At 46.2% G+C, this 17,602-nt stretch overlaps 1 protein-coding gene across 4 annotated transcripts in view; it reads left to right on the top strand.

Annotated features, from left to right (window-relative positions):
• Positions 1-17,602, top strand: part of LOC141053191 (carbonic anhydrase 13-like) — a 77,558-nt gene that overhangs the window by 13,513 nt on the left and 46,443 nt on the right. The window contains exon 1 of one of the 4 annotated variants that reach the window (XM_073550571.1): positions 7,481-7,884. The exons of the other annotated variants lie outside the window; for them this stretch is intronic. The gene's annotated coding sequence lies outside the window, so the exon portion shown is untranslated. Of the gene's footprint in view, positions 1-7,480; positions 7,885-17,602 lie in introns of those variants that run through there. 4 annotated transcript variants of the gene reach the window in all.

Raw genomic sequence — 17,602 nt, 5'->3', positions numbered from 1 at the left:
GCGCATCCATCCACTGCTGGCAGTGATAACTGATTGGTAAGAATGCCGGAGTCACACCCTTGTAGATCTGATATTGATTACCTATCCCCTAAAGATAGGCCATCAATGTAAAGTACCGAACAACCCTTTTAAAAGACTAGTCTGACAGTTGACGAATTAAAATTAACTGCAGGAAATGTAAAAAACAGAACAGCATTTCTCAAGGTCTGTTGGGGTCTTTGTTTATTTTCCAAGATTGATGATGTGCTACACATGCACATGACGGATGCAAACACTCCTCAAACTAAAGTGTCATGTTGACCAGTGAGATCAGTGATTGCCTGCAGTGGTGATGTACCAAAAAGATTTCTCATTTACATAGTTTGTATTTGCATATTCTTTTTCATTGGAGACTACCACAAGCACTGTGTTTCCTCTCTCAACGTACTCTGTCTCCGATATGTGTCTCTGCTTCTGAAGGTTTCTGTTTCGTACATGTTCTGTCCCGATACTGTTCAGTAAGCAATCCAATTCTTAATCCTCTTCACATTTTAGGGGCATTTATATTTCAAGATAATCGTGAACAAGTGTTGCTAAAAACGCTCATTTCATCGTTATCTTGCTGTGTATACAGGCTGCCGGTCTCTCGATGAACAGGCAAACACTTGTCCATTGGGTGATTGTGATATTTTGTGCAGCGTAAAAGATCATCCTCCTTGGCGGTGCATCATTCTCTGTAAGCAGGTCTTGCTATTCCGAGAACTATGGCAGCCTATGCGTGCTGAGTGATCGAGTACAGATCAGTCGGTGTACATCGTTAGTTTGGGTAAACAGACCCTTGGTCTTACTGACAGTTGGGTAACTTTCCACATTGGCTCTGACTCAAAGGTTTCTGTTTCCCCAGCTCCCCCATTGTTTGCTGCACCCAGTCCAGTATAACGCTGAACAGCACTGCTAGATCACACCTTAGACCTACAAGGCAAACAAACCTTACAAGAATTTCTACCTGTATTCAGGACCCAACCAACATTTGTTTTAGCACATTGCCCTAACCCACTACTGACGTTAACCACCCATGCTGATGACATACTCCAGAGAACATGTGCAGACCGACGTCCTACAATACCTAACTAAGCATAGCCATTTTAGACTCCGAATGCTACTGGTCATTCTTCACCATCTACTCGAGACATCATCATCTTCTAGCCAAATCATCACAAAACTTCCCCATCATGTCTACCGACCTCCAGTTCACCACCTCTAAAGCAATAGTCCTTCAAGCTTCCCCATGATACAGACCCACAAAGACATGTACATAATAAATAATATATGGTCCCGAAGTAAACTTAAGTCATAAAAGGAACATTCAGTAAGAATAGATAACTGTGAAGTCCACGGCTTCCAAACAAGTATTCTACCTTGCAGTCCACCCTCCTTACACACAGAGGAATCCATGAAAAACTACGATCTTGGTATTCTGGCTCCTCTGGCTCCATGTATTTACTTTTCAGAGAAAAGTTATCAACCGAAAACCATTAACCCAAAGGAGGAGAATGAGTCTCAAAAGCACTAGCACAAAGCAGAAACCAATGATGATAATGAAGTGCAGGACAGAAAAAATTAGCAACAAAAAATGCTTGTTCCAACACAAAGGACACAATTGACACATGTTTGTGGATGAACCAAGAAGAAAAACACCAATGTAAGTGATAAAAAAAAAAATAATCCTAGCGGAAAGGATAAGTCATAATTAATAACAAGTTATAAATGCAGAGTAGGAGTAAAATGGCAAGTCAAATGAAAAATGTATAAATACAATAAAACTCAGTATTTATGTATCGTAGTCATGGCAGCCTAGACATAAGGTTCACCCACCAAACACACTCCACACGGGTTTCACAAATTGGCTGTATAATCAGTATATTCAGTTGAGCATTGTGTGAGTCCATCTACACACGTGGCCAAAATTGTTGGTACCCCTCGTTTAATGACAAAAAACCCCACAATGGTCACAGAAATAACTTGATTCTGACAAAAGTAATAATAAATAAAAAATCTATGAAAATGAACAAATGAAAGTCAGACATTGCTTTTCAACCATGCTTCCATAGAATTTTTAAAAAATAAAACTCATGAAATAGCCCTGGACAGAAATGATGGTACCCTTAACTTAATATTTTGTTGCACAACCTTTATAGGCAATCACTGCAATCAAAAGATTCCTGTAAGGCTGAGTTCACACGTGGCGTCTTTTTCGCGTTTCCGCGGCGGTTTTATCCGCGCGATTTTGCCGCGAAAACGCGAAAAATAAGCATCGCATGCATTCCTATGGGATTCCGCAATGCTGTGCTAATGCTGCGGTTTTTACCGCGGCGGAATCGCTTTGCGGTAAAAACCGCAGCATGCTCATTAATTTTGCGGAATCGCGGAGATCCCGCACCCATAGGAATGCATTGTTCCGCTTACTTCCCGCATGTGGCTGTGCACACCATGCGGAAAGTAAGCAGAACATTTGCGGATGGTACCCACGGTCCGGAGGAGAGGAGACTGTCCTCCGGGCTTTGGGTACCATATCCCTGTAAAAAATAGAATTTAAAATAAAAAATATTGTTATTCTTACCTTCCCGAGCAGCCTTCCCGCCTCTCTCCACGCTCTCGTTCCCAGTAATCCTTTGCGAAAATGCCCACGATGGCGTCCGTTCTTGTGGGATCGCGAAGTCTCGCAGTCATTCGCGCGACATCATCGCGAATTACCGCAAGACATCGCGATCCCGCGAGAACGGACGTCATCGCGGGCATTTTCGCAAAGGATTACTGGGAACGGATGCGCGGGACGTCGGAAGGTAAGAATAACACCATTTTTTATTTTTTTTACATTTTATCTTTTACTACTGATGCCGCATAGGCGGCCTCAGTAGTAAAAAGTTGGTCACGCTAGTCAAACACTATGTTTGACGAGTGTGACCAACCTGTCAATCAGTTCTCCAAGCGATGCTACAGATCGCTTGGAAAACGCTAGCATTTTGCAAGCTAAATACGCTTGCAAAATGCTAGTTTTTCCGCGGGAAAATTGCGGGAATTTAAAATGCGATTTTCCCACAGAATGGAATTCCGGAATTCTCGCGGTAAGTTCCGCGAGAGTTCCGGTACGTGTGAACTTAGCCTAACTGTCAATGAGACTTCTGCATCTCTCGACAGATATATTGGCCCATTCCTCAAGAGCAAACTGCACATTTCTCTCTAGATTCCCTTGATAGTCTTGAGATTTTATTGTACTCTGCACAGATTCTAGACACCCTGTGCCAGATGCATCAAAGCAGCCCCAGAACATAACAGAGCCTTCTCCATGTTTCACAGTAGGGACAGTGTTCTTTTCTAGATATGCTTCATTTTTCTGTCTGTGAACATAGAGCTGATGTGCCTTGCCAAAAAGTTCCATTTTTGTCTTATCTGTCCATAGGACAGTGGTGGGTAATTAATTTTCCTGAAGGGCCATATGAGAGACTGTGACTGTTGTGGAGGGCCGAACCAATATGCCGAAATTAATTCTCAATATTAATATCAATATATTATAATTATATTGTTGATAATTAAATTATTAATTGTATTACTTAATATTGAGCAGAATTAAGTATACTGAAATCCTCCTAAATATTGTTTGAACCCAAGTACAGCCCCTTCTATACATCGTATGAGCCCCCTTATATACTGTAAGAGCCCCCACACAGCCTCTCTATGTACAGCATGAGCTCCACACAGCCTCCCTATATATACTGCATGAGCCTCACACAGCCTCCCTATATATACTGCATGAGCCTCACACAGCCTCCCTATATACTGCATGAGCCCCACAAGCCTCCCTTTATATACTGCATGAACCCCACACAGCCTCCCTATATATACTGCATGAGCCCCACACAGCCTCCCTTTATATACTGCATGAACCCCACACAGCCTCCCTATATACAGTATACTGCATGAGTCCCACAGCCTGCCTATATACTGCATGAGCACCACACAGCCTCCCTATATACACTGCATGAGCCCCACACGGCCTCCCTATATACACTGCATAAGCCCCACACAGCTTCCCTATATACACAGCATGAGCCCCACACAGCCTCCCTATATATACTGCATGAGCCCCACACAGCCTCTCTATATACCACACGAGCTCCACACAGCCTCCCTATATACTACACAAGCCCCACACAGCATGCCAATATGCCGCACGAGGCCCCAGACAGCCTCCCAATGTGCTGCACGAGGCCCCCATAGCCTCCCAATGTGCTGCACGAGGCCCCCATAGCCTCCCCTTGAGCAGCATGACACCCCCATAGCCTCCCCTTGTGCAGCACAACACCCCCACAGCCTCCCCTTGTAAAGCTCAACACCACCATAGCTTCCCCTTGTAAAGCTCAACACCATCATAACCTCCCCTTGTAAAGCTTAACACCCCCATAGTATCCCCATGCCCACCCAAACATCCCATACGCATGAAAAAAATGAACACCACATACCTCGGTCCCGTTCCCTGGCGCTCTGCTTGTCTCCCTGTCTTCGGTGCGCTGACTCTCCGCACCGCAGCACACAGCTGACGCAATGAAATGACATCATCGCGTCAGCAGTTTCACATGCTAAGTGGTGGACGAAGTGGCCGGAGGCCCCTCCTCCATCAATGCAGTTGTAAGGGATGCACCGGGACCATGTGATACTCCACTCCCTTCCTTGATGTAGATACTGCCTTGTATGTAAAATTGTGTGTGTGTGTGTGTGTGTATATATATGTGTGTGTATATATATATATATATATATGTATGTGTATATATATATATATATATATATATATATATATATATATATTGCTGCTATGTGTGTAAGAATATGTGTCATATAATGTATTATAGGTAAAGTATAGTGAGTCGCCCTCCCAGGGCTGTGGGGTACTCTGTACCGGGCCGGTATCAGTGGGATGTGTCACAGCGGCGGTGACCCGGACCGTGGCCCTGGGCGCCCAAGTAATAGGAAGATGTGAAAGTTATTAAATAAATAGTTCGTGACGCCACCTGTGGTGTTCGGCAAGGGAGGTGTCAAGCCGACGCTGCATGCAGATCCTCCGGGACAGATGGTGTGGTGCAGCAATGATGGTATAGCCCTCCACAGGCAGGGCTGTTGTCCCAGGGCAGTGTAGATGTGGAGACACTTAGGTGATGTAGTGTCTGGTGCAGGGGATGTAGCAGTGTCAGGCGGACGGACGCAGGAAGGAATGGAGGACACCAGGGTATGTAGTTCCAAAGCTTTACTCACAGTCTGTAGTGTCCGCTTCTGTGCCCTCCGGATCAGGGACTCAGTCATCCTCCAGGCAAGATGGAAAGCTCCCTTCCACACTCCGCCAACTTATGTGCCTTTCCTGAACATCTCTATAGCGCCTTTAAGTGTGAAGATCTCCAGTACCGTGGTACCCTGGAGTTCCTCCTGACAGATGTTCCCAAGAACTCTACTTGCACGGCAGACATCTGTAGCCTGCTTCGGGGACTCTCTACTCCTAAGTCCCGGCTCTCTATCCGTATTGCTGTTGTGCCCTCAAGTCTTAGATGGGAGTAGTGCATTTACAGCCCACTACTTCACCGATGTCTGCTGCGGGACCATTAGTGTTCATACAACCTCGGGGACCAGGCCCCGGCCTTGCGCTTAGAACTTCTAGGCAGGGTTCTTCCTCTAACCCACGTCCTCTGTATTCCCTTTTACTCCTACGTTCCGTACTTGTCCTTTCCCTTCTATGGAAGCTCAAGCTTCAGGTCAACGTCCTTCTCCTTCTTTCCTTTCCTTTCCCGTGCCAGCTGGCTCAGGTCACTGAGGCAGCTGCAGCACTCCTTCCTCCATCCCTTCTTCCAGGGATCCCCACTCCTCCCGAGTGGCTTCCTTCCTCACTGACCTCCTGTCAGACTGACCTGTCATCCTAAACCATCCTGCTCATATATATATTCTGAACTCCACCCACCTCCCAGCATTTCTAGTGTTCCAAGCAGGGAACCACCCAAGGTGCTCTGCTTCTCTCTAAGCAAGGAGCCGCAATGTGGTTATGCTGAACTACTCTATTGTGTGGGGTGCGAGTGTTGGAGCGTGGTCAGGAGCCCCCCAACTTACCTGGATGGTGGGGCACCACACCTTAGGAGAGAGGAAGGTGCAGTACATCTGTGGCGACTGAGCCTCAGGGGCGCCACAATAGTACCTAAGTTCATCCAGTAAATGGGGACACATTAGCATACATAGTTTAGCATAACAAATAGTTAATATAGGAGGGGTCACTGTGGATAAGGCAGAGGATTTCCTGATTTGTAGTCAGTAGGGCCTTAGAACCCATAGGGTATGTGCACACGCTGCGGAATGCTCTGCGGATTTGGCCGCGCGGATTTTGTAATATCCGCAGGTAAATCTGCAGGTCAAAAGACCTGTGGTTTTACCTGCGGCTTGGCCTGCGGTTTTGCCCTGCGGTTTTTCATCTCCCCAATGGAGGAGATGGCAAACTGCAGCGGAATCCACAGAAAGAATTGACATGTTTTGGAACTGCAGCAAATCCGCGCTGAAAATTCTGCAGCGTCTGCACAGCTTTTTTGTTTTCCATAGGGTATAAAAGGTACTGTACAACGCAGTAGAAACTGCTGCGGATACGCAGCGGCCAAATCTGCTGCGGATCCGCAGCAGAATCCGCAGCGTGTGCACATACCCATACAGTGCGGTTGCCACCACAACATTTAAAGCGAGAAGCCCAGCCGTCCAGGGCCAGTGGGCCAGAGAGGCAGTCACAGCAGCAGTGGGAACAGGAGCTGTAGCCAAAGCCACAGCTGGACAGGGATGCAGATCGCTCATCATGTGGCAGCTTACTTCATGGGCAGATGCCCTCTTGCCTGGGGCAAAACGGATGTGGGAACTCCTAAACATAGTAAGGCTGAACAGGGAGGACGCTGTGGTACCGAATGGCACTGTATGACCCGGGCACCCACTGGAAGACGTAGGAAAAAGTATAGGGAAAGTGAAGGTTGTGGACTGTGTGAAACCCTATACAGATGCTGTATCTGATATGGACGTGCTGCAAAAAGGAAAGAAGTGAAGTTATTCGTTTACAGTTGAAATTGGACTGTCTCTGTTTGGGTGCAATCGTATGGAAGGTGACTGCTTCAATTCAGAGGAGACCCTGAAGGTGCAGAGAGGCAAGTACACCGACAAAAGGACGTTCTTTGTAGGTGATGGGAGACCAGGATGCGCAAGAGTCATTAGTCTCAGCCACGACTACGGCCCTGGCACTCCCTCACACAGTCAGCGGTGCCTATGGAGACAGCGGGTGGGTAGGGTGCAACCGCAGTTTTCCAACCCCTCGGCTGTCTCGGTCGCACTTTGACCAGATCTGTCATAAAACATTCTCCCAGAAGCTTTGTGGCTTATCAACATGTAGTTTGACAAATTACAGTCTGGCTTTTTTAGGATTTTTTTTCAACAATGGTGTCCTCCTTGGTCGTCTCCCATGAAGTCCACTTTGACTCATACATCGACGGATGGTGCGATCTGACACTGATGTTCGTTGAACTTCAAGTTCACCTTTAATCTGTTTAGAAGTTTTTCTGGGCTCTTTTGTTACCATTCGTATTATCCGTCTTTGATTTGTCATCAATTTTCCTCCTGCGGCCACGTCCAGGGAGGTTGGCTACAGTCCCATGGAGCTTACATTTCTGAATAATATGTGCAACTGTAGTCACAGGAACATCAAGCTGCTTGGAGATGGTCTTATAACTTTTACCTTTAACATGTTTGTCTATAGTTTTTGTTCTAATCGCCTGAGACAACTCTTTCCTTTGCTTCCTCCGGTCCATGTTGAGTGTGATACACATCTTGTCATCAAACAGCACAGTGAGTATCTGTAGCCCAAAAGTGACTGGCTGTTTCTCTAATTAGTTCTCTTGTTGCTTGGGATATCAGTTTAGGTGGACGGCCATGTCTTGATAGGTTTGCAGATATGACAAACGCCTTTCATTTTTGAATGATGGATTGAGATGTTCAGAGCTTGTGATATTTTTTTTTTTTACATCCGAATCCTGCTTTACTCTTCTCCACAACTTTATCTTTGACCTGTCTGGTGTGTTCCTTGGTTTTCATGATGATGTTTAATCCCTAATGTTATCAAACAAATTTCTGGGACCTTCACAGAACAGCTATAGTTATACTGAAAATAAATTACACACAGGTGGACTCAACTTTCTATTTATGTTACTTGGAGGCAATTGGTCTCTCAGGATTTTATTTAGGGGTATCACACTACGGGGGGATGAGTATAAATGCATGTCACAATTTTCAGATTTTATATTTTGAAGACATTTAGAAAGCCATGTATCATTTCTTACGTTATGAATACTTCCTGCTTAGTTTTGGTATATCACATAAATTCCCATTAAATTAATTTTATTTTTATGGGTGTAATGTAAAAGAATGTGGAAAAGTTCACAGGGTATTCATTTTTATTTATTTTGCTCACTTATATATAGTGCTATTAATTCCACAGTGCTTTACAGACATCATCTGTTTTTGCAAGGAGCTGTAGGTATGCCTAAGCTAAGTATACAGTATAATATAGTTTACACAGGAATCTAACACGTAACCTATATAAGAAAGGCGTGCAGAACTCAAATATGCATTAAAATATATTCTTTATTATAACATGATTAAAAATTCATAAGTATGTTAAGCACAACATCCAATATCAGACACAGATACATACAGCTGATCATCTAGATAAGCAATGAAACTCCAATAAATACAAATAAGGCTAGTTTCACATTAGCGTTTACGGCCGCAGCGTCGGGCTGCGCACGGCCGCCGCTAAGCCCCGCCTCCTTCCGCGCCTCCGCCGGTAGCTCCGCCTACGGACGCAAGACGCTGCATGCGTCCTGCGTCCCCTATCTTTAGCACTGGGGACGCAGGCCGTGCGCAGTATGCGTTTGGCGGCGCATGCGTCCTTTTGACGCTGCGCCGACCATCGCCAAACGCAGCAGGTTGCATTTTGGTGCGCTCGGCGCAGCATCAAAAGGACGGATGCACCGCCAAATGCATACTGCGCACGGCCTGCGTCCCCAGTGCTAAAGATAGGGGACAGCGGACGCATGCAGCGTCATGCGTCCGTAGGCGGAGCTACCGGCGGAGACGCGGAAGGGGGTGGGGCTTAGCGACGGCCGTGCGCAGCCCGACGCTGCGGCCGTAAACACTAATGTGAAATTAGCCTAAGTTGCATACATAATAAATATAAAATATTAATGCTCTGCATAGAAGGTGGACGATCAAAGACAATATATTCAGGAGACCAAAATTTTGTAATAGATGAAAGATAGTGAGTGAAATGATAGAAGGTGGAATACAGTATATACATAGTGGTAAATATATGCTCCCCTAGGATACATGTGTATTGTGTAAAGTTGGCCATACACATCAGGGTCGCCAACCATCCAGAAATTCCAGGACTGTGGGTAAAAATAGGGTACGCTCTGTCCGAAAAAAAAAAAAAAGGCATTCATGATTTTTTTGAAACTGAAGAAACTTATACAGATTATTTTGACTTAATTATTATTTTAAAGTGACTGCAGTTGATGTTATGGGCCGTAGGCATGGATCACTGATAATCATAATGATTCCTTATGGTTTTCAAATGTGTTCGTAAAAAAAAATGTTTTCTGTCTGTTATTTTTTTGATGAACTGTCCACAAAACAGTAAAAAGTGAATTTAGCAGCCATGATGAGAAATTATCCAAATCCATTGACCTCACTGAGATAGTTTGCCTATCTCATGTACATGGAGGGTGTCTCCACTCTCCCTCGATGGAAGATGTTGGAGAAAGAGAGATCGGGCATGGCGGATTATAACATGCTGAACCTTTGTTTATATGGAGGAATTGAAACGAGACGTGTGGAAGGTTTATGGGCGCATGAAGTTCAAATTACATAATACATTACAAGCTTTCTAATACTGCATTCCAGCGATCTATTGTTATTGATACTGAATATATACAGCCTCTCTCTTAGTTTCTGAAAAACTGGTTTCATAGTCAATTAATCATTTCTAAATTTGTTTCCATGCATCACAGAGGCATAGCTAGGGTTCTGGTTCGGGGGGGGGCGAAACTTCTGAGTGGGCCCCTAACCAGGTAACCTTGATTATAACTGGGTGACACACCCTAATAGTGGAGGAGAACCTCAGCAGATGACCGCGCTGTTATTGAAAATAATTGCTATATAAAGACCAACATTGATATTACCGCCATATGGTCAGTGGTAGATACCCGTCCTACAGAACATACTGTATAAGAGATCGCAGCACAGCTACAGATAATAACCTACCGCTGACGTTCTTTCTGAAGGAACCGTTCACTTTTCACGTCTTGGCCCAGACCGACATGACAACTTCTCCAGCCAGGACTCAGAGAATACAACAAAGACATGTTTCGCTTCTCACATTCTCAGTACTGTCCAAAACGAGATTATCCCCAACCTGCACAAACTCCTCATCCTGCTGATGCCCCAATGCTGATCCGCTGCTGTCGTATGTGACCCTATTAATGCACCTGCTGTGTGGCCCTGTATGACCTCTAAATTTTAAAGCAACCCTCTAGAAAATACTAAGGCCGGGTGCGAGTGCCCTAGAAAACAGTGCCCACATTTTGTCCCCTAGAACGTAATAATGCTTTTTTTTTTACTCTATTGTATAATGCACTCCCCATAGGCAGACTCTATAGTATAATGAATTCCACATAGGCAGCCTCTGTAGTGTAATGCACCCCTATAGGCAGCCTCTATAGTGTAATGCACTCCCCATAGACAGCCTCTATAATGTAATGCACCCCCATATCCACCCTCTGTAGTATATGCAACCCCATAGCCACCCTCTGTATATGCAGCCTTATAGCCACCCTCTGTATATGCACCCTCATAGTCACCGTCTGTATATGCACCCCCATAGCCACCCTCTGTAAATGCACCCCCATAGCCATCCTCTGTATATGCACCCCCATAGCTACCCTATGCATATGCACCCCCATAGCCAACCTCTGTATATGCACCCCCATAGCCACCCTCCGTATTGCACCCCCATATCCACCCTCCTTTTTGCACCCCCATAACCATCCTCTGCATATGCACCCCCATAGCCACCCTCTGAATATGCACCCCCTTAGCCACCCTCTGTATTGCACCCCCATAGCCATCCTCTGTATATGCACCCCCATAGCTACCCTATGCATATGCACCCCCATAGCCATCCTCTGTATATGCACCCCCATAGCGATCCTCTGTATATGCACCCCCATAGCCATCCTCTGTATATGCACCCCCATAGCCATCCTCTGTATATGCACCCCCTTAGCCACCCTCTGTATTGCACCCCCATAGCCATCCTCTGTATATGCACCCCCATAGCTACCCTATGCATATGCACCCCCATAGCCATCCTCTGTATATGCACCCCCATAGCGATCCTCTGTATATGCACCCCCATAGCCATCCTCTGTATATGCACGCCCATAGCGATCCTCTGTATATGCACCCCCTTAGCCACCCTCTGTATTGCACCCCCATAGCGATCCTCTGTATATGCACCCCCTTAGCCACCCTCTGTATTGCACCCCCATAGCCATCCTCTGTATATGCACCCCCATAGCGATCCTCTGTATATGCACCCCCATAGCCATCCTCTGTATATGCACCCCCATAGCCATCCTCTGTATATGCACCCCCATAGCGATCCTCTGTATATGCACCCCCTTAGCCACCCTCTGTGTTGCACCCCCATAGCGATCCTCTGTATATGCACCCCCTTAGCCACCCTCTGTATTGCACCCCCTTAGCCACCCTCTGTATTGCACCCCCATAGCCATCCTCTGTATATGCACCCCCATAGCGATCCTCTGTATATGCACCCCCATAGCCATCCTCTGTATATGCACCCCCATAGCGATCCTCTGTATATGCACCCCCATAACCACCCTCTGTATTGCACCCCCATAGCGATCCTCTGTATATGCACCCCCATAACCACCCTCTGTATTGCACCCCCATAGCCATCCTCTGTATATGCACCCCCATAGCTACCCTATGCATATGCACCTCCATAGCCACCCTCTGTAGGATAATGCACCACTCCCCCATAAACTAAATACCTCTCTTCCTCCTGGTTCCTGCGCTGATCCCGCTCATCTCCGACTGCAGGCCCCGGGTACTGACGTGATCGCACCTCGTGTCGGCGACGTCAGACGCTGACAGGGGGATGATGAGAGGAGCGCTCGCTCCTTCTGTCATCAATGCGGTCTGCTGTGTCAGCATGTAGCTGACACCGCTGACCCTGTGATGACGGGCGGGGGGCCCACTGCTGGCACCGGGCCCCCCCCGCCTGCTCAGGGGCCCATAGCGGCCAGACTCTCCCTGCTCTGCCGCAAAGTGCATCTGTAGCGTAGCACCGGGTGGTCCCCCTGAGTGCGGGGCCCGGGGCCACTGCCCCCCCTGCCCCCCCGGTAGCTACGCTACTGGTGCATCATCATGCCGGCTCGTTGTGTTAGTGAATTATGCAACAATGGATTTAAGGAGGAAAGCTTTGTGTTACTGCACATTGTACGGACGTGACACAGAAAATGACATAGTAACAGACTTTACCAACAGTGAAAATTAGCTAGCAATCAGCTGATGTGTGTACACAAGCCTCCGACGTGTCTGTCAAGCCGCATTCCATTCGTGTTGTTACTCAGAATGCGTCATAGGTGTGACCGGAAAAACATTACCAAATGCTTCATAAGTCCTCCTGGTAGATGATGCTACTAATAGAAGACTTAGTAATAATTACTAGATCTCATTGAAAAACCTAGAAAGCAGGTAATCAGTGTAGATTAGTTTAGTTTGGGATAACCATTGCCCGGTCCCTGCGCCTCACACCCGTTATAGATCGGTAATGTTCTGGTGTTTTCCATGTAATTACTGACCCAGTAAATTCTGAGCAGACATCCTTCATAGTTTGAAGACGTGTCAAAGGGGTCTATTACAAAACTGATCAATGGTGAGCAGAATAAAATTAGATTTTACCTTTTTAAAGCTCCTAAAACTAAGTGGAGTGTTTCTGTTTCCAAATTGCTCATGGGAACTGCGCCATTGATTATTGTAGGGCCTGTATGGAGTTCGTAGCACGTAAGCTGGAACTGATCTTGTTAATACATTATTATTCAATGCAAATCAAATTTGTGTCCAGTTAGGAATTCAATAAGCCTGATGAATTCGAATATTATTTGTTTTGCGTGAATCGACCAAAATGGAGGCTTCCGTTTTACACGTTGTAGAACAATGCATCAGCTGGAGTAGGACCACATGACCTTGGGCCCAACCAGGTGATCTTCCATATAATGCACGTCAGCTATCATATCACATAGTTTAGCACAGCCAATAAGGAGGCCAGGATAAAACCAGAGGCAGTGAAAGAGGCTGAAAAGAAGCACTTTTTAAATGGTGTTAATCTATTTTGGAATTGCAGGGGTTAATCGGCCATGTTTGGAGCTTTGGAAATCTGAAATTGGTTAGCTACTCCTATCCCGTATGTCATCTGGGTCCTGTCTGAAACACATTGTCAGAGCTAGCTTATGCTGCATGGCTGAGAGGAGAGGTGTTTGGTGGTTATATGAGGAGTTTGGTAGATTTATCTGTGACTGTTGCTTGTGTTCATAAATATGATAATTCCCCTTTCCTCCTCTTACTTTGGTTTTCCCCATCCTCTACTCCCTGGTGCATTCCTCTGTTATATGTTAGTGAATATTTGTATGCCTGGTATTTTCAGTTGCCATTGTTCATGTTGCCTTGTTCGTATGGTTGGTGTACTGCAGTGCACGGTTGCTACGCCATTTCCTGAGTTGGGAAGGGTATGTTGCGCCCCTGAGGCTTCAGTCGCCACAGAGGTACTGCACCTCCTCCTGATATGTGGTGCCCCACCATCCAGGTAAGTTGGAGGCTCCTAACCACGCTCCAACACCTGCACCCCACACAACAGAGTAGTTCAGCAAAGCCACATTGCAGCTCCTTGCTTAGAGAGTAGCAGAGCACCTTTGGTGGTTCCCTGCTTGGAACACGAAACGTGCTGGGAGGTGGGTGGAGTTGAGAATATATAAAAGAGCGGGAAGGTTTAGAATTACAGGTCAGTCTGGGAAAGGAAGCCACTCAGAGAGGAGGGAGGAAAGAAGATCCCTGAGAGAGGGATGGAGGAAGGAGGTGCTGCAGCAGACCTGAGTGACCTGGGTCTGCTGGCACGGGAAAGGAAAGAAGGAGAAAGACATTGAACTAAAACCTGATCTTCCATGAGAGAGATTAGAACGGAATGAAGGAGTAAAAGGGAACAGAGAGGACGTGGGTTAGAGGAAGAGCCCTGCCTAGAAGTTCTAAGCGCAAGGCCGGGGCCCGGTCCCCGAGGTGTATGGACACTAATGGTTCTACAGCAGACACCAGTGGAGTAGTGGGCTGTAAATGCACTACTCCCATCTAAGACTTTGGGGCACAACAGCAACATTGATAGTGAGCCGGGATTCAGGAGTAAGGAGTCCCCGAAGCAGGCTACAGCTGTCTGCCGTACAAGTAGAGTTCTTGGGAACACCTGTCAGGAGGCACTCCAGTGTAACTCAGTACTGGGAGTACTTCACACTTAAAGGCGGTATAGAGGAGACGTTCAGAAAGGCACATGTTGGCGGAGCATTGGAAGGGAGCATTCCATCTTGCTTGGAGGTTGACTGAGTCCCTGACCCGGAGGACACGGCACGGAGGCAGGCACCTGTGTGTACTACAGACTGTGAGTAAAGCTTTGGAACTGCAAGCCCTGGTGTCCTCCATTCATTCTTGCACCAACGCATCCAGCCCCGCTACATCTGGGTATCAGCTTCTACACCGCTTGTGCTTCTCCTCTTCTTCCATGTCTACACTGCCCTGGGGCTACAGCTTCACCTGTGGGGAGCTTCACCATCTTGGCTGCAACACACCACCAGCCCCAGAGGATCTGCATGCAGCGTCGGCCTAACATCTCACTTGCCGAACACCACAGGTGGCGTCACGAACTATTCAATCAAACCATTACATTCCCCCATTACTTGGGCGTCCAGGGCCACGGACTGGGTCCCCGCTGCTGTGACACATCCTGCTGATACCGGCCCGGTACCGAGTACCCCACAGCCCTGGGAGGGCGACCCAACTACAGACAGAGGGATACAGGAGATAAGGCAAGGTTGGTGGCCCTGGCATCTTCACCTTCAGAAGTACCCCAGGGAATAGGGCGAGCTAGGGTGCCCCCTAGTGTTAGGGACAGGGAAGGAGCCCCTGGTCCCGAGTCACCTGCCAACCGAGTCATGACAGTCAGGGAATGCAGCAGATATTTTATGCTGAATCTGGATAGTGGGAGGACATCACAGTTTAGACAGAAATAAGGAGAGAGAGCCCTAAAACAATAAAACTGTACAGATAGTGTGTTGCAATACCATAGTGAAGATGACTAGTGTATGAGGAGAAGAGAGAGAAAATAGATTTAATTGATAGGGAGGGACAGATAGCTGGCAGCTGCTTCTTCCTTGATCATTGCAGTTGTCGTACTGCTGGATTTCAATCACACACACAGTCTGTTCAGGGCAATTGAAGGCTTCGGAGAACTTTCGATTTACAGCCAATTGATTTACTGTAAAAGGGATTTCCTGGCAAAATTCAATGGAGCTGGCAAATTCGAGTTTGAAAAGATGCATTTACTAAATCCTTGCTGTCACTACTGCTCCTGATGAAGCCAGTTGCTCTGGCGTAACGCGTCGGGCGTTTCCTCTGCCCCTGCCTCACCACTTCTCGCTCTTACCTCCACTGGTTACTGGATTAGGGCTTTACCTGCCAGCATTATTTTGCTCTTAACAGGTTGTATAGAGGGGGCCATTGGCAATTGGGACCCTTGTTTTTTGGCCTGTTTATACTGTATTATCAGCCTTTTACCCTATCAACCCCTATGCTCTCATTTGTGCATACACACTTTTTATTTGTTAGGGGTTTTTTGTGCTAATTTGAGCAGGTTTTTTGTCCTAACATTTTGTTAGACTAACTAGGTAGCTTGCATCCATTATTATATAAGGTGGAAGGTGGAGTGTATGTTTTTCATTACCTGTTGATAAGATTTTATATACTTATACCAGGTGCTTTGTTAGCATATTTGCAAATAATAGCATCATGAAGGGTTTGTGCAGGGGTTATTGTGTTAAATGAACGCGATAGTGCGGTTTTAACTGTTTTTATTATTGCACTGCATGTTGTTTGTTTTGGATGATTAATAAAAAGTTTATTGTCTTGTATTTTGTTATACCTTATTGGTGATCCCTCCTCTTTACATGCCTCTTTTCTGGTTTATGATATTGCTTCTTCCTTTATCATTGCAGTTGTCGTACTGCTGGATTTCAATCACACACACAGTCTGTTCAGGGCAATTGAAGGCTTCGGAGAACTTTCGATTTACAGCCAATTGATTTACTGTAAAAGGGATTTCCTGGCAAAATTCAATGGAGCTGGCAAATTCGAGTTTGAAAAGATGCATTTACTAAATCCTTGCTGTCACTACTGTCTGTCCTATGCCTGTACAGTTACAGGCACGGTGTGGTATAGCAGCAATGTGACACTACTCTGTAGCCACAAAGAGTGATTATAGCGTGGAGACAATCTTCTCTGAACATAACTATTCATTACTGGCATCACTAGGTTTGGTAGCCAAGAGAAGCCGCCGTTGTCCTGATATTACAGCTATAATAACGAGTAAGGTGCAGTGTCCACGCGCTTCGGTACTATTAAGGTGGAGGTTCCTAAATGCTTGAATGCTATTGTGGTTGAAAAAGGCAGTTTGCCAGCAGTCGCCCGTGGCAGATAGGATTGTAAAAACCAATATGAGTGTGTTTGGATAACATTAGTCAGGTGACATGCGACCACTACTCACATAAGCAGACGCCTTTTACCGATAAGGATCTGGCAGTGCCCGCTGGTATTCAGAGTGAGACTGCCTTTCACTTCCCTATTTCACCAGTATATTATGTAGACACTACCGGGGCTCCTTTGCTTTTCTTACTGTAATTACACATTTGAATATGGGAAACATTTTATTTATAGCTCTAGTTACTTATTGTTAAGACTTGTTCAACCTACGCATCTCACCCTGTCATTAGTACAGTATCTGGCAATCATTAAAGCCAGGATGTTTATTGCAGTTACGGAATATTGCTGCTACTGATAAAGCTGCATCGGTAATGTACAGTGTTCATAGAATCATAGAATGTTAGAGTTGGAGGGGACCTCCAGGGTCATCGTGTCCAACCCCCTGCTCAATTAAGGATTCGCGAAACCATCTCAGACAGATGTCTGTCCAGCCTCTGTTTGAAGACTTGCATTGAAGGAGAACTCACCACCACCTCTCTTGTCAGCCTGTTCCTCTCATTGATCATGGAAATGTTTTATAGTTGTTTTTCTAATAACATCTATCAGCAGCCCCTCCTCCAACTTGATAGGTTCCTCAACAATTACTGTCCTAGCATGGTGGACTCTCATCCCATGTTCCTCC

Source organism: Dendrobates tinctorius, unplaced genomic scaffold, assembly GCF_039654945.1.
Source record: "Dendrobates tinctorius isolate UK_male_01 unplaced genomic scaffold, ASM3965494v1 ptg000165l, whole genome shotgun sequence".
Classification (NCBI taxonomy): Eukaryota; Metazoa; Chordata; class Amphibia; order Anura; family Dendrobatidae; genus Dendrobates; species Dendrobates tinctorius.
Note: the sequence above shows the minus strand (reverse complement) of the source record. Positions and strands in the feature narration are given on the sequence as shown.